Source organism: Mobula hypostoma, chromosome 9 (assembly GCF_963921235.1).
Source record: "Mobula hypostoma chromosome 9, sMobHyp1.1, whole genome shotgun sequence".
Classification (NCBI taxonomy): Eukaryota; Metazoa; Chordata; class Chondrichthyes; order Myliobatiformes; family Myliobatidae; genus Mobula; species Mobula hypostoma.
This window is the reverse complement of record NC_086105.1, coordinates 85,999,701-86,021,095: the sequence shown is the minus strand read 5'-3', so window position 1 is coordinate 86,021,095 and position 21,395 is coordinate 85,999,701. Positions and strand designations below refer to the sequence as shown.

Genomic DNA, 21,395 nt, shown 5'->3' with positions numbered 1-21,395 from the left:
TGTTGGTCGAGCAGCGTCTGTTGTGGCTGTAGAGGCCCAAACAGGAGTGACAGTCTCAACTACAGCAACTGCACTTGAAGGCGCTGTCCTCCAGTGTTGTCTCGGTGCTGATTTTTCGGTGAGTTCGCTTTTCTTCAGCAGCAAGCTTCTCAGCTTCTCTTCTCTTTTTAGACCTCTGCGTAGTTCCAGCCTCCAGTGAGAACGATTGCTTGCAATGTCCTCCCACCTCTCGACATTCATGTTCAGTGACTTCATGTCTCTCTTGCAGACATCTTTGCAACAAAGATGGGGCCGCCCTTGTGCTCTCTTGCCGGAGGCCAGTTCCCCTTACAGCAGGTCTTTTGGGATCCTTCCCTCTGACATGCGGTGTACGTGGCCCAGCCACCAGAGCCGGCATTGTTAGAGCAGGGTGAAGAGGCTGCGTATCTGGGTGTGGGCCAGGACCTCATTGTTGGTGACTCGGTCAGTCCACTTGATTTCTCAGGCTGTGAAGGTGGAAGGCGTTGAGATGTGAAAAACACTAAGGAGCTGGTGGTAGACCTGAGGAGAGCTAAGGTACCGGTGACCCCTGTTTCCATTCAGGGGGTCAGTGTGGACATGGTGGAGGATTACAAATACCTGGGGATATAAATTGACAATAAACTGGACTGGTCAAAGAACACTGAGGCTGTCTACAAGAAGGGTCAGAGCCGTCTCTATTTCCTGAGGAGACTGAGGTCCTTTAACATCTGCTGGACGATGCTGAGGATGTTCTACGAGTCTGTGGTGGCCAGTGCTATCATGTTTGCTGTTGTGTGCTGGGGCAGCAGGCTGAGGGTAGCAGACACCAACAGAATCAACAAACTCATTCGTAAGGCCAGTGATGTTGTGGGGATGGAACTGGACTCTCTCACGGTGGTGTCTGAAAAGAGGATGCTGTCTAAGTTGCATGCCATCTTGGTCAATGTCTCCCATCCACTACATAATGTACTGGGTGGGCACAGGAGTACATTCAGCCAGAGTCTCATTCCACCGAGATGCAACACAGAGCGTCATAGGAAATCATTCCTGCCTGTGGCCATCAAACTTCACAACTCCTCCCTTGGAGGGTCAGACACCCTGAGCCAATAGGCTGGTCCTGGACTTATTTCATAATTTACTGGCATAATTTACATATTACTATTTAACTATTTATGGTTCTATTACTATTTATTATTTATGGTGCAACTGTAATGAAAACCAATGTCCCCCCAGGATCAATAAAGTATGACTATGACTATGACTATGCCGCTCTTGTCTGGAGTAGAGGCTCCAGGTCTCGCTGCCGTAAAGCAGTGGGCTGAGGACGCAGGCCCTGTAGATGGCAATCTTGGGAGAGACTGTCCATGATGGTGGAGCCAAGGTATGTAAACTCGTGAACTACCTCCAGCTCGTAGTTGTTGATGATAATGGTAGGGGGGTGCTCAATGCCTTGGCCCAACTCATTGGTCTTCTTCAGGCTGATGGTGAAGTTGAAGTCCTGGCAGGCTGTAGAGAAGCTGTCCATGAGGCGTTGCAGTTGCTCTTTAGAGTGTGCTGCCAGTGCCTCATTATCTGCAAACAGCATGTCTCTGATGAGTACTTCACGAACCTTGGTTTTTGCCCTCAGCCGGGACAGACTGAACAGCCACCTGTCCGATCTGGCGTGGAGGTAGACACCATTAGTTGATGTTCCAAAGGCGTGCTTCAGCATGACTGCGAAGAAGATGCCGAACAGGGTGGGGGCAAGCACACAGCACTGCTTCACACCGCTGCGGATGTTGAAGGCCTCCGAGAAAGAGTTGTCGAACTGAACGGATGTTGCCTGTGTCAAATGATGACTGAATGCTTTCACATAGTTGTAGCCAGTAGTCATTTGCACAGCGTCTGACTGTTTCCTGGGCCCTGCTTCTTGCTGTCCTTAGCGCTTGCATTGTTGCCTGGGTGGGGCGGCATTTGCGCTCTAGTAGTGCAACACGCTGGACGACAGCGGTGAGCTTACTTGAGCTCGCTTCAAAACAATCCTGTGTCTTGCCCTGTTTCTTCCCGAAGGCTTTGAGTGCAGTGCTGTGGATAGTGTCCCTGAGAGAGTCCCATCTCTACTGAGCATCTCCTTCTGGTGGATCTGCAAGGAGAGCATCCTCCAGTGACTTGATGAACTCCGCCGCTTTGTCTGGGTGCTGTGTCTTACTAGCATCGATGCGCTGCTTGCCTGGAGGCTTGGCATAGTGCATCTTCTTTGGTCAAAGTCTGATCTTGCAGCAAACCAGAGAGTGATCCATGTCGCAGTCGGCACTCTGAAAGGAACGAGTCATGAGCACGTGTCTCAGCTGATGGCGTCTTGTGATTATCAGGTCTAGCTGGTGCCAGGGTTTGGAGCGGGGATGTCGCCAAGATCACTTTTGTAACACCTGGTTACTTGAGTTACTATTGCCTTCCTATCAGCTTGAACCAGTCTGACCATTCTCCTCTGACCTCTCTCATTAACAAGACTTTTTTTTTGTCCACAGAACTGCTGGTCACTTGGTGTTTTGTGTATGTTGCACCATTTTCGTGCGTAGAAATCCTAGGAAATCAGCAGTTTCTGAGATACTCAAACCACTCTGTCTGGCACGAACAATCATTCCACTTAGATCGCATTTCTTCTCCATTGTGATGTTTGGTCTGAACAAATGAACCTCTTGACCATGTAATGCATAGTTTTGTGCATTGAGATCCTTCCATGTGATTGGCTGATTAGATATTTGCATTAACGAGCAGGTGTACAGGTGTACCTAATAAAGTGCCACTGAATGTATATATAACAAACAGCAGAGATCCCAGCATGGATCCTCACATAACTCCGCTAGTCATGGGCCTGCAGCCAGAAAAAGTCCCATTTACCATATCCTTTGTCTTCTATAACCATATAGCCATTACAGCACAGAAACAGGCCATCTCGGCCCTTCTAATCCGTGCCGAACTCTTACCCTATCCTAGTCCCACCGACCTGCACTCAGCCCATAACCCTCCATTTTTTCCTGTCCATATATCTATCCAATTTAACTTTAAACGACAACATCGAACCTGCCTCAACCACTTTTGCTGAAAGCTCATTCCACACAGCTACCACTCTCTGAGTAAAGAAGCTTCCCCTCATGTTACCCCTAAAATTTTGTCCTCCAGCTCTCAACCCATGTCCTCTTGTTTGAATCTTCCCCATTCTCAATGGAAAAAGCCTAACCACGTCAACTCTATCAATCCCCCTCATAATTTTAAACACCTCTATCAAGTCCCCCCTCAACCTTCTACGCTCCAAAGAATAAAGACCTAACTTGTTCAACCTTTCTCTGTAACTTAGAAGGTGAAACCCAGGCAACATTTTCATAAACCTCCTCTGTACTCTCTCAATTTTATTGACATCTTTCCCATAATTCGGTGACCAGAACTGTACACAATACTCCAGATTTGGCCTTACCAATGCCTTATACAAATTCAACATTACATCCCAACCCCTATGCTCAATGCTCTGATTAATAAAGGCCAGCAAACCAAAAGCTTTCTTCACCACCCTATCCACATGAGATTCCACTTTCAGGGAACTATGCACCATTATTCCTAGATCCCTCTGTCCTACAGCATTCTTTAATGCCCTACCATTTACCATGTATGTCCTATTTTGATTAGTTCTACCAAAATGTAGCACCTCACATTTTTCTGCATTAAACTCCATCTGCCATCTTTCAGCCCACTCTTCTAACTGTCCTAAATCTCTCTGCAAGTTTTGAAAACCTACCTCTAAGCAAGCCAATTCGAAGCCCAATGGCCAAATTATTAAAGATCCATGCATCTTAATGTTCTGGATAAGCCTCCCACTTGGCCCTTGTCAAATGCCCAGTTTTGAAGTGACTGCATCCATCACTTGCTCAGCCAGTGAGTTCTAGATTCTGACCAGCTTCTGGATGAAGAAAAAGTACTTTTCAGATCATTTGTAAACCACTTGCTGGATACACTAAACAGATGCTCATCAAGCTTGGGCATGGTAAGTATCTGGTACGTTTTTTCTTTATTCTTCATTCCTCATTTGTTAGAGCACAGAGCAGTGAGAATGACTCTGGGGGCAGTGTTATGTTCTTTGTATAAGATGTGGGAATTCTGGATGACCTACAGCGTCCCAGATAACCACATCTGTACCATGTGCACCATTTTGCAGCTCGATAACAGTCAGATGTATCAGTGGAGTTGTTAAGGATCAGGCCTGAACACTGGGTCGAAGGGCCCTTGCTGGTAGCTCTGGATCACGACAGTCTTTAATTTCTGTTTTCTTTCACCTGGCCATGTGGGTTCTGGCCCAGCCCTTTTCCTTTTTGGACTTCCTCCAATTACCTGCTTGTCTCCGCATTTGCACCCACCTGTTTCTAATTTTCACTCATCACCCTGTCCATTTAAACCCCGCCTTGAGGAGCATTCTCTGCCAGTTCGTCCCGGTTCTGACCTGTGTCGTCCTAACCTGTCATTGCGACTTCTGCCAACCGATTTTGCCTGATTCTGTGTTTTGGATTTTGCCCGTTCCTGGACCTGATTTTTGCCTGTGCGCTCTGGATTGTCTGCCCTCGCCTGACTGCCTTTCCTGGTAAGACCTCTGCCTGCCATTTTGGATTCGTGCCTGCCTTCTGTTTTTGAAAGACTGTTGCCTTTGTGCTCCCTAATAAATCATGGTGAAAAAGTATTCATTCGTCTGCACTTGAGTTCCACTGAAACCCAACAAGAGTAAAGGAAATTACAGAGACACGAAAGAGGAGCTGGCCAAAATTTATTGGAAGGGAACACTAACAGTGATGATGGCACAGCAGAAGTGGCTGGAGTTTCTGGGAGCAAATTGGAAGTTTAGATGCAGTAGTCCCAAAGAAGAAGAAAAGGATGAGCAGCCAGAAATATTGGTAAATATTGGCTCCAATGACAAAGGTAGGAAAGGCAGGGAGGTCCTGTGAAGAGATTTTAGGGAGCTAGGTAGAAAGCTGGAAAGCAAAAATTGCCAGGGTAGTAATCTTTGGATTGCTGCCTGTGCCACATGCCTGTGAGAGTAGGAATAGCAAATAAATGCATGGTCGAGGAACTGGTGTGGGGGCAGGAGTTCAGATTTCTGGATCATTGGGATCTCTTCTGGAAACGATATGACCTGTACAAAAGAGATAGGTTGCACCTGAACCTGATGGGGACCAATATCCTTGCGGGTTGATTTATTAGAGGTGTTTGGGAGGGTTTAAACTAATTTGGCAGGGGGATGGGAACTAGAGTGATGGGTTGAGGATGGGCAGTTGGTATACAAGTAGATGCAGTATGAGGTGAGACTGCTAGCAAGGACAGGTTGATGATATGGTGAAATTGCAGTCAACAGAATGAGTTGCAACGTAAAAGGGGGATAAAATTGAAATGGGTATTGAAAACAGGATGAATGGTGTTATATTTGAATGCATGCAGTATATGAAATAAGGTAGCACAGTTAGAGATTGGCAGGTATGACTTTATGGGCATCTCTGAGTCATGGCTAAAAGATTATAGCTGGGAGCTTAGCATCCAAGGATACACATTGCATCAAAAAGATAGGGGGATTTCAATCTGCAGGTAGATTGGGGAAATCAGGTTGGTGCTAGATCCCGTGAGAGGGAATTTATAGAATGCTTACAAGATAGCTTTTTAGAGAAGCTCGTGGTTGAGCCCACTAGTAGATTGTTGTGCAATGAACTGGAATTGATTGGGGAGCTTAAGGTAAAGGAACCCTTAGTGACCACTGATCAAAATATGATAGAATTTACCCTGCAATTTGAGAGGGAGGAGCTAAAGTCAGATATATCGGTATTACAGTGGAGAAAAGAGAATTACAGAGGCATGAGAGAGCAGCTGGCCAAGGTTTATTGGAAAGGGTCACAAGCAAGGATGAGATTAGATTATGAGAAAACTCAGTCCTCTTTTATTGTAATTTAGAAATGCATACATGCATTAAGAAATGATACAATGTTTCTCCAGAGTGATATCACAGAAAACAAGACAGACCAAAGACTAACACTGACAAAATCCACATAATTATAACATAGTTACAGCAGTGCAAAGCAATACCATAATTTGATAAAGAACAGACCATAGGCGCAGTTTTAAAAAAAAAAGTTCTCAAAGTCCCGAGTCGATCGACTCCTGAGTCCCTGATAGCAGGCGGCAAAAGGGAGAAACTCCCTGCCATAAACCTCCAGGCACCGTCAACTTGCCGATACCTTGGAAGCAGCCGACCCCAGCCAACCCTGAGTACATCCGTCCGAAAACTCTGAGCTTCTGAGCAGCTTCTCCGATACAGCCTCCCGAGCGCCATCCTCTGCCGAGCACCTTCAACCTCTCCCTGGCTGCTGAAACACGCAAAGCCGAGGATTTCGAGGCCCTCAGCTCTGGAGATTCTGGTTACCACACAGTAGCAGCGGTAGCAAAGCAGTCATTTCAGAAGTTTTCCAGATGTTCCGCTGTGCTCTCACGTCTGTCTCCATCAAATCAGGATTGTGCACAATCCGTTACATGACAAATAACAGATATTCATCACCAAAGTGGCCGCGCGCACTGTTGCTGCACCGCCATCTTCTCCCCCCTCCCGACGGGATGATGGGAGAGCAGCAATGGCAGGAATTTCTGGGAGCAAATTGGAAGGCACAGGATAGATACATCTTTAAAAAGAAGTAGTATTCTAAAGACAGAATGACTCAACCTTGGCTTAAAGGGTAGTCAAAGCCAACATAAAAGCCAAAGAGAGGGCACATAATAGAGCAAAAATTAGTGGGAAGTTAGAGGATTGGGAAACTTTTAAGTACCAACAGAAGGCAACTAAAAAAGTCATAAAGAGAGAAAAGATGGCATAGAAAAGTAAGCTAGCCAATGATACCCAAAGTTTCTTGTAATATATAAAAAGTAAAAGAGCGGTAAAAGTAGACATCAGACCGCTGGAAAATGATGCTGGAGAGGGACTAATGGGGGATGTGGAAATGGCAGACAACCTGAGTGAGTATTTTGCATCAGTCTTCTCTGTGAAAGACACTAGCAGTATGCCAGAAGTTCAAGAGTGTCAGGGGGCAGAAGTGAGTCAAGCTGCCATTACTAGGGAGAAGTTGCTTGGGAAGCTGTAAGGTCTGATTGTAGATAAGTCATCTGGAACAGATGGTCTACAGCCCAGGGTTCTGAAAGAGGTGGCTGAAGAGATTGTGGAGGCATTAGTAATGATCTTTCAAGGATCACTAGATTCTGGAATGATTCCAGAAGACTGGAAAATTGCAAATGTCACTCCACTCTTCAAGAAGGGAGAGAGGCAGAAGAAAGGAAATTATAGGCCTGTTACTCTGACCCCAGTGGTTGGGAAGGTGTTGGAGTCATTTGTCAAGGTTGTGATTTTGGGCTACTTGGAGATACTTGATAAAATGGACCAAAGTCAGCATGGTTTCCTCAAGGGAAAATCTTGCCTGATAAATTTGTTGGAATTCTTTGAAGAAATAACAGGCAGGATAGATGAAAGAGAATTGATGGATGTTGTGCACTTGGATTTTCATAATGCCTTTGAGGTGCCACAAGTTAAGAGCCCATGGTATTACTGGAAAGACACTAGCATTGGCTGATTGGCAGGAGGCAAAGAGTGGAAATAAAGAAAGCCTTTTTTGATCGGCTGTTGGTGACGAGTGGTGTTCTTTTTGCATTATATCTCAATGATTTAGATGACGGAATTGGTAGCTTTGTGGCCAAGTTTGCAGATGATATGAAGATAGGTGGAGGGGTAGGTAGTACTGTGGAAGCAGGGAGGCTGCAGAAGAACTTGGGAGAATGAGCAGATGTGGCAATAGAAAACAGTGCCGGGAAGTGTATATAGTCTTGCACTTTGGTAGAAGAAATAAAAGCGTAGACTATTTTCTAAATGGAGAGAAGATTGAAAAATCTGAAGTGCAAAGGAATTGGGAGTCCTCATGCAAGATTCCCGAAAGGTTGAGTCGGTGGTGAGAAAGGCAAATGCAATGTTAGCATTCATTCATATAAAAACAAGGATGCAATGTTGACTGCTTTTTTTTAATGGCGGGGTGTTTGCTTTTTTTTGCATGTGTTTTTTTCTTTTGATTTCTTATGTGTTTTATTTTTTCCTTTTCTTTAACTTTGTTGTACTTTCAAACCAATGGATGATCTAATGTGTTTTCTTTTTACTCTGTAAAAGCAATAAAGAGATGTTTTTTAAAAAAAGGATGCAATGCTGAGGCTTTGTAAAGTACTGATGAGGCCTCACTGGAGTATTGTGAGCAGTTTTGGTTGCCTCTTAAAACAATGTGCTGACATTGGAGAGGGCTTAGAGGAGGTTCATGAGAATGATTCTGGGAGTGAAAGGTTTGATTGATGGCTCTGGGCCTGTACTCACTGGAATTCAGAAGAATGGGAGGGGGGAGGAATCCCATTGAAACCTATCGAATGTTGAAAGGCCTTGATAGGATGGATGTGGAGAAGATGTTTCATATGGTGGGGGACTCTAGGACCAGAGGGCACAGGCTCAGAATAGAGGACATCCATTTAAAATGGAGATGAGGAGGAATGTCTTTCGCTGGAAGATGGTCAATCTGTGGAAGCTAAGTTATCGGCTATATTTAAGTCAGAGGTTGATAGGTTTTTTATTTGTCAGGGCATAAAGTTAGGAGAGAAGGCAGCAGATTGCGGCTGAGAGAGAAACGGATCAGCCGTAATGAAATAGCAGGGCAGACTTGATGGGCCAAATGGCCTAATTCTGCTCCTGTATCTTATGGTCTTCTGCTCTACAGTTTTAGGTATGACTGTTGTGGGGATAAGTTTCCATAATTTACCCTGTCTATATGCCCCACATAACTTTGTATACCTCTGTTAGACCCCTTGTGTTCTGCTCTGATGAAAACAAATATAACCAAAATGTTTTGTCCCAGGGAACGCCCTGTAAATCTCTTTAGTGGAGTCATGCCCTTCCTATTGCGTGGTGATGAGAACTACACATAATATTCCAGGTGTGGACTAACCAAGATTTTATTATCTCTACCACGACCTCCATGCTCTTATGGTGCACTGTGATCTTGGGATCATTACAAAATCTTTTTGGAACTATATTGTTGTGGTCATCAGAGACTTGGTTGAGAGAGGGACAGGATTGGTTGTTTAGTTCCAGGGTTTCAATGTTTTAGAAAAGATAGAGAGGGAAGAAAAATCAAGGGGAAGAATTTCAAAACTAATCTGGGACAATGTTACAGCTGTAGTAGAGGGACATAATAGAAGGCTCATCTACTGAGTCTATATGAGTAGAACTCAAAAATAAGAAAAGATCAATCACTCTGTTAAGATTACACAATAGACTTGATAAAGTATGTAAAAGGTTAACATGGTCATTAAACACAGCAGCCTGTTTTTTTCTGAAAGGAACCTTGATGACCAACAGATGTGCGAATTTTGTTAGAAAACTATTTCCTCTTGAAGGTAGTCAGCTAGGTTTTTAAGACTCCTTGTGTATTCATGCATAGAGATAGGACAGCTTCAGTCTGTTCTGTGTGTATAAGTCATTATGACTATTTTGTAATTTGTCTTTGGGGGCTGTTATGTAGTAAATAACTTTGGCTCCAGCCTGTCTTGTGTGTGGGGAGGGGGGTGGGGGTGGGGGGGGGGGAGAGGTATCTGGACGAATGTATCTGTGTTGTGAGGGGAATTGTTGGTTAGTTAGTGGATTGGGCAGGAACAGTCATAGACTGTTCCGGTTTGAGCGACTAACTGAGTAAGCCCCGGGTGGCTTGGAATAAAGAGTTTGTACTTGTACGGTCTCTGAGTGACTTTATCCGGATTCAACTTCCACAGACTCCCTAGAAGCCACGGGATATTAACAAACAGATAGGCAGATCAAGGAAATGTGCAAAAACAAAAGGGTTGTCACAGTCCACACACAAATGCTGGAGGAACTCAGCAGGCCAGTCAGCATCTATGGAAAAGAGTAAACAGTTGACTTTTTTCCAGAAATATCAACTGTTTACTCTTTTCCTTATATGCTGCCTGGCCTGCTGAGTTCCTCCAGCATTTTGTATGTGTAGCTTGGATTTCCAGCATCTGCAGATTTTCTCTTGTTTGGGGTTGTTCTGGGTGACTCAACTACACAATCACAGACTGGGACCTGTTTTGTGCAAGAGGGTAAAATGGAGTAGAATTTTTTAGGTGCTTCCAAGAGAGTGTCATAAAATTATAGTATGTAGAGCAGGGCCATACTGGACCTTGTATTGGAAATGAGCCTGGCCAGGTGAATGACCTTTCTGTAGGTGAATATTGAGAAAACACTGAACTCAACACCTTAAGTTTTAAGATAGCTACAAAAGGGGATAAGAAAGGAAAATGTGAAGCTGGGTGAGAGCTAATTATGAGAGCATAAGGCAGGAGCTAGGAAGAGTTAACTGATATTATAATTGGTAACAGAAGGGAGTTAGGAGAGCCATTAAAATTCCTTAGAAAGTAGGAAGAAATAGAATCCCAAGTCATTTTACAACAAGAGCAAGAGGATAACTCAGGAGATAATAAGACAACTCAAGGTTAAAGGAAGGAATGTGTGCTTGGAGGAGGAGAGTGTGGATGATTCTTAAATGAGTATTTTGTGTTGGTATTAACTAAGAAAAGAATAAGAAGAATAGTGAAATAGTTGTGGACCGTGCTAATATTCTACTGCCCTCACTGTGTGTGAACACAGCTATGCAGCGAGCTAAATACCTTTCCAAAAATCACCCGATAAGGAAGCTTTCTTTCAGGGTTTTTAATGAAAAGTTTTTTTCTGTAAAATGCATATTAAACTCAGTACAAAATCATCGCACACCTGAATATACCAATATACCAATACTATCGATTATTCTCAGAACAGGTGTTAACCAAGGTAGTACATGCAGTTAACATCCATATAGACAATCATTGAGACCACCATCATGAATACCTCCAGTAATTGTGGAGGTGTGGCAGCCTACCTTTTCTTTAAATAGTCTCATCTGCCTTGATCTTGGAAGGCATTATCACATCACAATGGTGCCATGGTAGTGTAGCACCTAGCGAGATGCTATCACAGCTTGGGGCATTGGAATTCAGAGTTCAATCTCGGTGTCTTCTGTAAGGAGTTTGTACATTTTCCCCATGGAACGTGACAGTTTTCTCCAAGTGCTCGGTTTCCTTCCACTGTCCAAAGATGTACCGGTTACCAGGTTAATTGGTCGTTGTGAGTTGTCCTGTGATTGTTAGGGTTAAATCAGGGATTGTTGGGGATTGCAGGGTGGTGCAGCTTGAAGGGCCGAGGTGCCCATTTTGCGCTGTGTCCCTAAATAATAAATAAAAGAAAATTCAATTGGGGTTCTATAACACTGAGCATGTGTAAAGATGCCAGTTTTATCTCCATTGCTATTTGAGTTCAGGGATCACAATTACAGTCCATTGTCAATCAACCTGAGCCCTCATACCTACAACACACATCAAAGTTGCTGGTGAATGCAGCAGGCCAGGCATGCGTTCACCAGCAATTTTGATGTGTGTTGCTTGAATTTCCAGCATCTGCAGAATTCCTGTTGTTTGCCCTCATACCTACAGCCTTGATTGAACTGCCTCACTGTTTTTGTCGCAGGTACTAGGATTTGTCTCCCCCAGGCTGCGGGGTCCCTTGTGGCAGGGATTGCTGGTGGTGTCACAGGGGTGGGGGAAGAGGTCAATGGTGAAAGGGGTTCCCTTCATTGAGATCTTTCACTTTCACCCTGACAGTTGATTTGGATAACCCATCCTCCTCCTGAGGTGTTTGTCGCTCGTCACTGCAGACATCCTGATGGAGCTAGTTGGTTATAGCAATTATTAACCTTCAACCATCAAATTCCTGAACTAGCATGAATAACTTCACTCACCACAACACTGAAATGATCACTGAACACAACCTATGGACTTACTTCCAAGGGCTCTACAACTCATGTTTTTTGTATTATTTGTTTACTTGCTTATTTATGATGATGATAATTTTTTGTATTTACACAGTTAGTCTTTTGCTCATTGGTTGGTTGTCAGGCTTTCATAGTTTTTCATTGATCCTGTTGTATGTCTTTGTTCTACTATGAATGTCTGCAAGGGAATGAATCTCAGAGTAGTATTGGGTGACATATATGTACTTTGATAATAATTCTACTAAGAACTTTGAACTTTGGTTTAGGAAAGAGGTGTTAGATTGGTTTCCCAATCTGCATTAGGACTCATCCCTACATCAGTAGGTTAAGCTCTCATCAGGCAGTCACTTAATCATAAAGAATCACTTGTTGTCTTCAATGTTCATTCAGCTATAAATCCACTTCAAAGATCAACCTCTGTAAGAAATATCTTGTGAGATCGGCAGCGATGATCACTGCCCCTCCCTTGCCAGTGAAGAATAGGAATGAACTGGGAACCATAAGAACAAAAAGTGAAGCAAACAACAACTTATTTGTAATAATTGTATGTTCCACTTTAGTTCAATGTCTCCACATTACATTTTCATGTGTCATGCTGAATTTAGGTCCTGGATACAGATCATAGGCCATATGACATAGGAGAAGAATTATGTCAGTTGACTCGTTAAGGTTGCTGCACCATTCCATCATAACTGATTTATTATCCCTCTCAACCCCATTCTCATGCCTTCTCTGTAGCTTTTGTTGACCTTATTAATCAGGAAACTATCAAACTCAAAGGTTTCAAAGGTACATTTAATGTCAAAGAAATGTATAAAATTTACATCCTGAAATGCTTTTTCTTCACAACCATCCACGAAAACAGAGGGGTGTCCCAAAGAATGAATAACAGTTAAATGTTAAAACCCCAAAGTCTGCCCCCCCCCCCAGCTTGCCCTCCATCCTGTGCATAAGCAGCAGTAAACAACAATCTCCCCTCTCCCCACTGGCAAAAAAAAAATCATCAGCACCGCCACCAAGCACTCAAGCATGAGAAAAGCAACAGCAAAGACACAGACTTGCAGTTACCCCAAAGACCTTGCATTTCACCCGGTATTCGACATACCACAGGCTCTCTCTCTCTCCCTAATAAGAGAGAAAGAGATGTCTCCATTTTCACAGTGAGCAGGGAGACATAACAAACAACTCGCTGGTTTACGATGTTAAAACTCTGTTACCTCACTTTTTTCGAGCTCTGTGCCCAAAGATCTGGGCACATCGACCCCCCCGACAATACACGGGTCTCCTGCCGTGACACCGACCTTCGATCTACCTGTCTCCAGAGCCTCGAGATCCTAGGCCTCCAAAGTTGAGTCGGACTCTTAGGCCGAGCCCTTGGCATGCCGAACAACAGCCAGTTATGAAACCCCGAAAGTGGGTCTCATTCCCGCAAAGAACCATAATCAGCGTGTAACTCCAGGTCAGGGTCTTCAAAAGAACCCTGAAAGGGAAAAATGAAGATATTAAAGATGGAAATAGAGCTGTTTCCGAAGATGCAAGCAAAGGAGTGGTTGTATGGTGCCATCATTACTCTGCTCCACCTCCAAGGTCTGTTTAAAACTCTATTTTAAATATACTCAATGACTTGAGCTCCACAGCTATCTGTGGCAATGAATCCCTCAGGTTCATCACACTCTGGCTAAAGAAATTCCTCCTCATCTCTGTTTTAAAGGGAAATCCTTCTAATTTAAGGCTATGCCCTTTGATCCTGAATTTCCCACTGATGGCACAGTGAATGCATGGACACCAAACGTCTTGGTGCATTATATTTTGAATCAGGAACATTGTGGCCCATTATTTCCCACAATTTAGAGTCTTCAGTAGTATTGCTCTCTTTCATCACCAATGCACATATGCTAAAGAAACACATTAACCAATGCTATAACTGAATGGTTATATTGTGAGATTTCTCACTCTTATGGGGGAAATAAGAATATGTGGTCAGAATGCTAGCAGTGGGAATGCAAATAGTACTATTCTGAAATAAGGTACTTGCTTCACTTTGCCAGTGGCACTCTCCTGCCCAGGTTAAAAATATGTCTTGCAATCCTGTGGAAGGCTAATCACAAAGCTGTTAGTAATGGCTGAGAATGCATGTCAACAGAGCAGACAACTGTCTGCATCTGTTAGCTCTTGTGAGGAAATAGTTCCTGGCTGTATCAATTAGAGTTGTGCCAACGCACTGAGCTTGCACTGTGGTACATGTAATTTGAATGCCTCTTCCTTTGAATGATCTTTAGTGGCTGAAACCTATTCTGTTAACTGCCGCACTATAGATATGGCAAACCTGCTTCAATGGACATGCCTATCATTTCTTGACTAGCAAGAATAGGAATTGTTCTGCTGAATGTCCTCTGAGAGATTGGAGTAAGGCACCATTATTTTTTTTAATCTCTCATTGGCTTTTGAAATGTATCCACATTAGCCTTCTCATGTAGCCTGTTCTATTGTAGTCCTCACCTGAGTCCTTTAATGCAGAATTAATATGTAACCTTGAGAGTAAATTCCCTTGCCCCTAGGCAGCAGCTTGCTCATACAGATGAAACCCAAGTCTCTAAACTGCCTAAGATCTGAGCTAGTACTAAGTGTCAAGCATAATGACTCAGTGTTCTTTTCCTTACAAAATATTTCTTTCTAGTGGTGAGGCAGTGTAAGCTTAGTTGAGTATCTAAAGACTTCATTAGTAAAGGCAAAAAAAAAGCATAATGATTTGAAGGGGCGGCTCATGAGAGGAGCACCCAGGAGATGTAGACAGCATCCTGTGTAGAGGGCAGGGAGCATCTGAAGGGATAAAATAGGAATATATTTCTTCACCAATTATTCTGAATTACCCTGGGCCTCAAAAAAGTGGCATCCATCAATAAGGACCCCCATCACCCAGGATATGCCCTGTTCTTATTGTTATCATCAGGAAGGAGGCACAGGAGCCCGAAGGAACACAGTCAATGATTCAGAAACAGCTTCTTCCCCTCTGCCATCCAATTTCTGAATGGTTATTGAACCCATGAACACTAATTTTTGAACTTATTTAATTTAACTCTCTCTCTTTTATATATATATACACACACACACACACACACGCTCACATACACATACTGTAATTCACAGGGTTTTTTCTATTAGAATACCATAAGATTATAAGATATAGGAGGAAATTGGGCTATTTGGCCCATCGAGTCTGCTCCACTATTTCATCATGGCCAATGCATTTGCTCTGTCAGCCCCATTTTCCTGCTTTCTCCCTGTATCCCTTCATGCCCTGACTAATCAAGAATCTATAAGCCTCTGCCCTAAATATACCCAATGACTTGGCCTCTACAACCGCCTGCGGACACAAATTCCATTGGTTCACCACTCTCTGGCTAAAGAAATTCTTCCTCATCTCCATTCTAAAAGGACCCCCCTCTATTCTGGGGCTTTGCCTCTGGCGTTAGACTTCCCCACCATAGGAAACATCCTCTCCACACCCACTCTATCAAGGCCTTTCAACATTTGATAGGTTTCAGTGAGGTCACCACCCCATTCTTCTTAATTCCAATGAATAGAGGCACAGAGCCATCAAACACTCCTCATATCACTCCTCAGTCTTTCAATCCTGGAATCATCTGCATATCCTGCTTTGACCCTCTCCAATGTCAGCACATCCTTTCTTAGATAAGAGGCCCAAAACAGCTCACAATACTCCAAGTGAGGCCTCACCAGTGCTTTATAAAGCCTCAACGTTACATCCTTGTTTTTATATTCTAGTCCTCTCGAAATGAATGCTAACGTTGCATTTGCCTTCCTCACCACAGACTCAATCTGCAAATTAACCTTCAGAAAATCCTGCATGAGGACTCACAAGTCCACTTGAACCTCAGAATTTTCAATTTTCTTTTCATTTAGAAAATAGTCTATGCTTTTATTTCTTCAACCTAAAGTGCATGACGATACACTTCTTGATGCTGTATTCCATTTGCCACTTCTTTGCCCATTCTTCTAATCTGTCTGTCTTTCTGTAGCCTCCCTACTTCCACAAAACTACCTGCCCCTCCACCTACTTTGGTGTCGTATACAACTTAGCCAGAAAGCCATCAATTCCATCATCCAAATCATTGACATTTAATTGAAAATGAAGCAGTCCCAATACAGAATCCCTGGAACACCACTAATCACCGGCAGCCAACCAGAAAAGGCTCCCTTTATTCCCACTCTTTATTTCCTGCCAATCAACCAATGCTCTATCCATGTTAGTATCCCTCCTGTAATACCATGTACTCCTAACTTGTTAAACACCATCATGTGCGGCACCTTGTCAAAGACCTTCTGAAAATCCAAGTGCACATCATCTACAGATTCTCCTTTGTCTATTTCTTGTTATTTCTTCCAAGAATTCCAACAAATTTGTCAGAAAAGATTTTCCCTCAAGGAAACCATGGTGACTACAACCTATTTTATTATCTGACTCCAAGTACCCTGAAACCACATACTTAAAAATAGACTCCAATATCTTTCCAACCACTGAAGTCACACTAGTTAGCCTATAATTTCCTTTCTTCTGCCCCTCTGCCTTCTCAAAGGGTGGGGTGTTATTTGCAATTTTCCCTTCCTTTGGAATCATGCCAGAATCTTGAAAGATCATTGCTAATGCCTCCATAATCTCTTCAGCCACATCTTTCAGAACCCTGGGATGTATACCATCTTGTCCAGTTGACTTATCTACCTTCAGACCTTTTAGTTTCCAAAACAACTTCTACCTAGTAATGAAAACTTGACTCACTTCTGCCTCCTGACACTCTTGAATCTCTGGCATACTGCTAATGTCTTCCACCGATGCAAAATACTCAACTCAGTTTCAAAGGTTTCAAAGGTACATTTAATGTCTCAGAAACTTATACAACGTATATCCTGAAATGTTTTTCCTTCGCAACCATCCACGAAGACAGAGGAGTGTCCCCAAAGAATGAATGACAGTTAAATGTTAGAACCCCAAATTCCCGCCCCCAGCTCCCCTCCCTCCTGCACGTAAACTGCAGCAAGCAGCAATTCAAGCAGAAGTAGTTCATCCGTCATTTCCATGTTCCCCATTACTACCTCTCCAGCATCATTTCCCAGCAGTACGATATCTTACCTCTGTTTTACATTTTATATATCTGAAAAAACTTTAAGTATCCTCTTTAATTTTATTGGCTACCTTTGTATTCCACCTTTTCCTTCTTTATGACTTTTTTAGTTGCCTTCTGTTGGTTTTTAAAAGCCTCCCATTCCTCTAAATAACTACTAACTTTACTCTATTATATGCCCTCACTCTGGCTTTTATGTTGGCTTTGACTTCTCTTGTCAGCCATGGTTGTGTCATCCTGCCTTTAGAATAATTCTTCCTTTTTGCAATATATATAATCCTGTGTCTTCCAAATTGCTCCCAAAAATTCCATAAGACCATAAGACATAGGAGCAGAAATAGGTCATTCAGCCCATTGAGTCTGCTCCATCATTCCATCATGACTGATCCTGGATCCCACTCAACCCCTTACACCTGCCTTCTCACCATATCCTTTGATGTCCTGGCCGATCAGGAAGCGATCAACTTCCACCCTAAATATATATCCGTGGGCTTGGCCTCCACCACAGTCTGTGGCAGAGCATTCCACAGATTCACTACTCTCTGACAAAAAAAAATCCTCTTTACCTCTCTTCTAAAAGATTGCCCCTCAATTTTGAGGATGTACCCTCAAGTTCTGGATTCCCCCACCATAGGAAACATTCTCTCCACATCCATCCTACCTAGTCCTTTCAACATTTGGTAGGTTTCATTGAGATCCCCCCATGTTCTTCTAAATTCCAGTGAGTACAGGCTCAAAGCTGCCAAAAGTAGGAGGAGGAGAAGATGGCGGTGTGACGCAGCGCGCAGCGGCCACTCCGGTGAATGCTATCTGTAATCTGTCAAGTAGGGTGCCGTGCATAATCCTGATTTGATGGAGACAGACGTGAGAGCACAGAGGAACATCTGGAGAAACTTCTGAAATGCCTTCTTCGCTGCCGCTGTTACTGTGTGATCCAGAATCTCCGGAGGAGAAGGCCTCGAGTCCTCGGCTTTGCTTGTTGCTTGGCGGCTGGGGCAGGGTTGAAGTGCTCGGCAGAGTGGTGCTTGGTGTCGGAGCCTCGAAGTTTTCAGACGGACTCAGAGTCGGCTGTGGTTGGGTGCTCCCAATGCATTGGCAGTTGTCTACGCCTGGAAGTTTATGGCAGGGAGAGTTTCTCCCTTCTGCCGCCTGCTATCGGGCCTATCGGGAGTCGATAGGAACTTAAAGATTTTTTTTACTGTGCCCGTGGTCTGCTCTTTATCAAATTACGGTATTGCTTTGCACTGCTGTAACTATATGTTATAATCATGTGGTCTTGTCAGTGTTAGTCTTTAGTTTGTCCTGTTTTTTTGTGATATCACTCTGGAGGAACATTGTATCATTTCCTAATGCATGCATTTCTAAATGACAATAAACGAGGAGAGTGCCCTCATAATCTAATCTAATCTAAACTCTCCTCATATGTTAACTGCTTCATTCCCAGAATTATCCTTGTGATCCTTCTCCAATGACAACACATCCTTTCTAAGATATGGGGCCCAAAACTGTTGACAATACTCCAAGTGCGTCTTATAAAGTCTCAGTATTATCTCACATAAAAGTTGCTGGTGAACACAGCAGGCCAGGCAGCATCTCTAGGAAGAGGTACAGTCGACGGTTCGGTCCGAGGCCCTTCGTCAGGACTAACTGAAAGAAGATCTAGTAAGAGGAGAAATATCTTACTAGCACTTCTTTCAGTTAGTCCAGACAAAGGGTCTCGGCCCGAACCGTCGACTGTACCTCTTCCTAGAGATGCTGCCTGGCCTGCTGTGTTCACCAGCAACTTTTATGTGTGTTGCTTGGAATTCCAGCATCTGCAGATTTCCTTGTGTCAGCATTATCTCCTTGCTTTTATATTCTATTCTCCTTGAAATGAATGCCAACATTGTATTTACCTTCTTTACCATAGACTCAACCTGTAAATTAACCTTCTGGGAGTCTTGCATGAGGACTCCTAAGTCCCTTTGCACCTCTGATGTTTGAACTTTCTCCCCATTTAGATAATAGTCTGCATTGTTGTTCCTTTTACCAAAATGCATTATTATACATTTCCAAACATTGTATTCCATCTGCCACTTTTTTGCCCATTCTTCCAATTTGTTCAAGTCCTGCTGTAATCGCATTACTTCCTCAGCACTACCTACCCCTCCACCTATCTTCATATCATCTACAAACTTTGCCACAAAGCCATCAATCCCATTATCCAAATCACTGACAAACAATGTGAAAAGTAGTGGTCCCAATACTGACCCCTGAGAAACACCTTTAGTTGCTGGCAGCCAACCAGAAAAGGCCCCTTTACTCTGACTCGCTGCCTGTCAGCCATTGCTGTATCATGCCAATATCTTTCCTGTAACGCCATAGAATTTTATCTTGTTAAGCATCCTCAAGTGTGGCACCTTAACAAGTGCCTTCTGAAAATCCAAGTAAATAACATCCACTGCCTCTCCTTTGTCCACCCTGCTTGTTACTTCCTTGAAGAACTCTAACAGATTTGTCAGGCAAAATTTCCCTTGACAGAAACCATGCTGACTTTGACTTATTTTATCATTAGTCTCCAAGTACCCTGAAACCTCATCCTTAATATTAGACACCAATGCTTTCGCAATCACTGAGGTCAGGCTAACTGGCCTATCATTTCCTTTCTTTTGCCTTACTCCTTTCTTAAAGAGTGGAGTGACATTTGCAATCTTACAGTCCTCTGCGACCATGCCAGAATCAAGTGAATTTTGAAAGATCATGACCAATGCATCTGTTATCTTTTTAGCAACCTCTCTCAGAACTCTGGGCTTCTTTACATCAAGCTCCCTAATAAGATTTGGGTTGTTACACAACATCCAATCTGAGATAGCTTTTCCCCGAGTAGGCTCAAACATAAGTTGCTCTAAAAAAAAGTCTCATAAGCATTTACCAAATTCCCTCTCTTGCAATCTAACAGCAACCTGATATTCCCAAATTCCTTTTATATTGAAGTCCCCCATTACAATTGTAACATTACCCTTATTACATAAATGGTGTACTTATTTTTGAGGGGAACGACAGCATGTGTACTCTGCGTAGGCTGCCCATTTCCCTTCCTTATCTTGACAGTCAACTAGTTCCCCGGGAGGTGATCACCTCCCTGTGGCTCCTATCTACCACCTCCTTATTGTCCTGTATGAGTCAAAGGTCATCAAACTGTAGCTCCGGTTCCTTAATACGTTCTCAGAGGAGCTGCAGCTCAGTGCACCTGGTGCTGATGTGGTTATTCGGAAATGTGATTATCCGGGATGCTTGAAGGTCTTCCAGAATTCCCACATCTCAGACAACAGAACAAAACACTGTCCCTGAAGCCATTCTCACTGCATTAACTGTGCCCTAACAAATGAGGAATGAAGAACAAAGAAGAAAAGAAAGAAGTCTAATTGATACTTTTCTCGTCCAAGCCTGATGAGCCAAAGTCACTCCAACACGGGCTCACTCACATAATAGCCACTCCAAGAGTTGCCGCTCTGCATGTACATGCTTTTTTAAAAATTTGTCCTTTCTAATGAATCCCGGTCAGTGATTGGTCGCAGTCCAACTCTGGAAAAACTACTGGAAAGCACTGCCTTTTTAATCTTGGGAGCACAAACTTAAATGAAAAGGTAGCTGTCTTCTTGCTCAATGATGGGGCACCATGCAGCTACTATTATTATGTATTGCATTGTACTGCTGCCACAGAGACAGCATACTTCACGACATATGCCAGTGATATTAAACCTGATTCTGATTCTGATATTCAGAATATTGCTGTCATGGTGTGAGCAAGGCAATGGTTGCTTGTAAGTAGTCTCTTACCCAAGGGAGGTGTTGGATCTTGGGCATATTCCTGTCTCAAACAGAGAACAATACTTGGCTAATTTATCTTGCAAGATAGATGGAAAAGTTAATGTGTCATGAAGAGGTTCGCCATGGTGAAATATGCCTGTCTTCGCTGAACGGGAAGTGAACAATTAGTACAAGGATGCTGCCATGTTGGATTTATCAGATGAAATGTAAGGGTTTCTTTAACATTGACTAAATAATTGAGGCAATAACATTTTGTGTACTTTTCCATGTTTGTGATGACTTGCCTCTGTCAATAATTATTCTTTGGTAGCTTACCCAATTTGATATGGTAGCCTCCTGTCACCCTGTTATAAACTGTGTACTTTATCCAAGGACCAATTTGGTCATTTTCAGTGGATCTGAGGATCCATGGTAAAAGAGTATTTTACAGTGTCAATCAGATGTAGCGATAATATCCCCTTTAAGATCTCCTGAAGATCCCAGACTTTGCTTAAGTGGGATAGGT

At 43.2% G+C, this 21,395-nt stretch overlaps 1 protein-coding gene across 1 annotated transcript in view; it reads left to right on the top strand.

The window, feature by feature from the left end:
* LOC134351294 (delphilin-like) overlaps nt 1-21,395 on the top strand; it is a 431,912-nt gene that overhangs the window by 284,931 nt on the left and 125,586 nt on the right. The window lies entirely within an intron of this gene.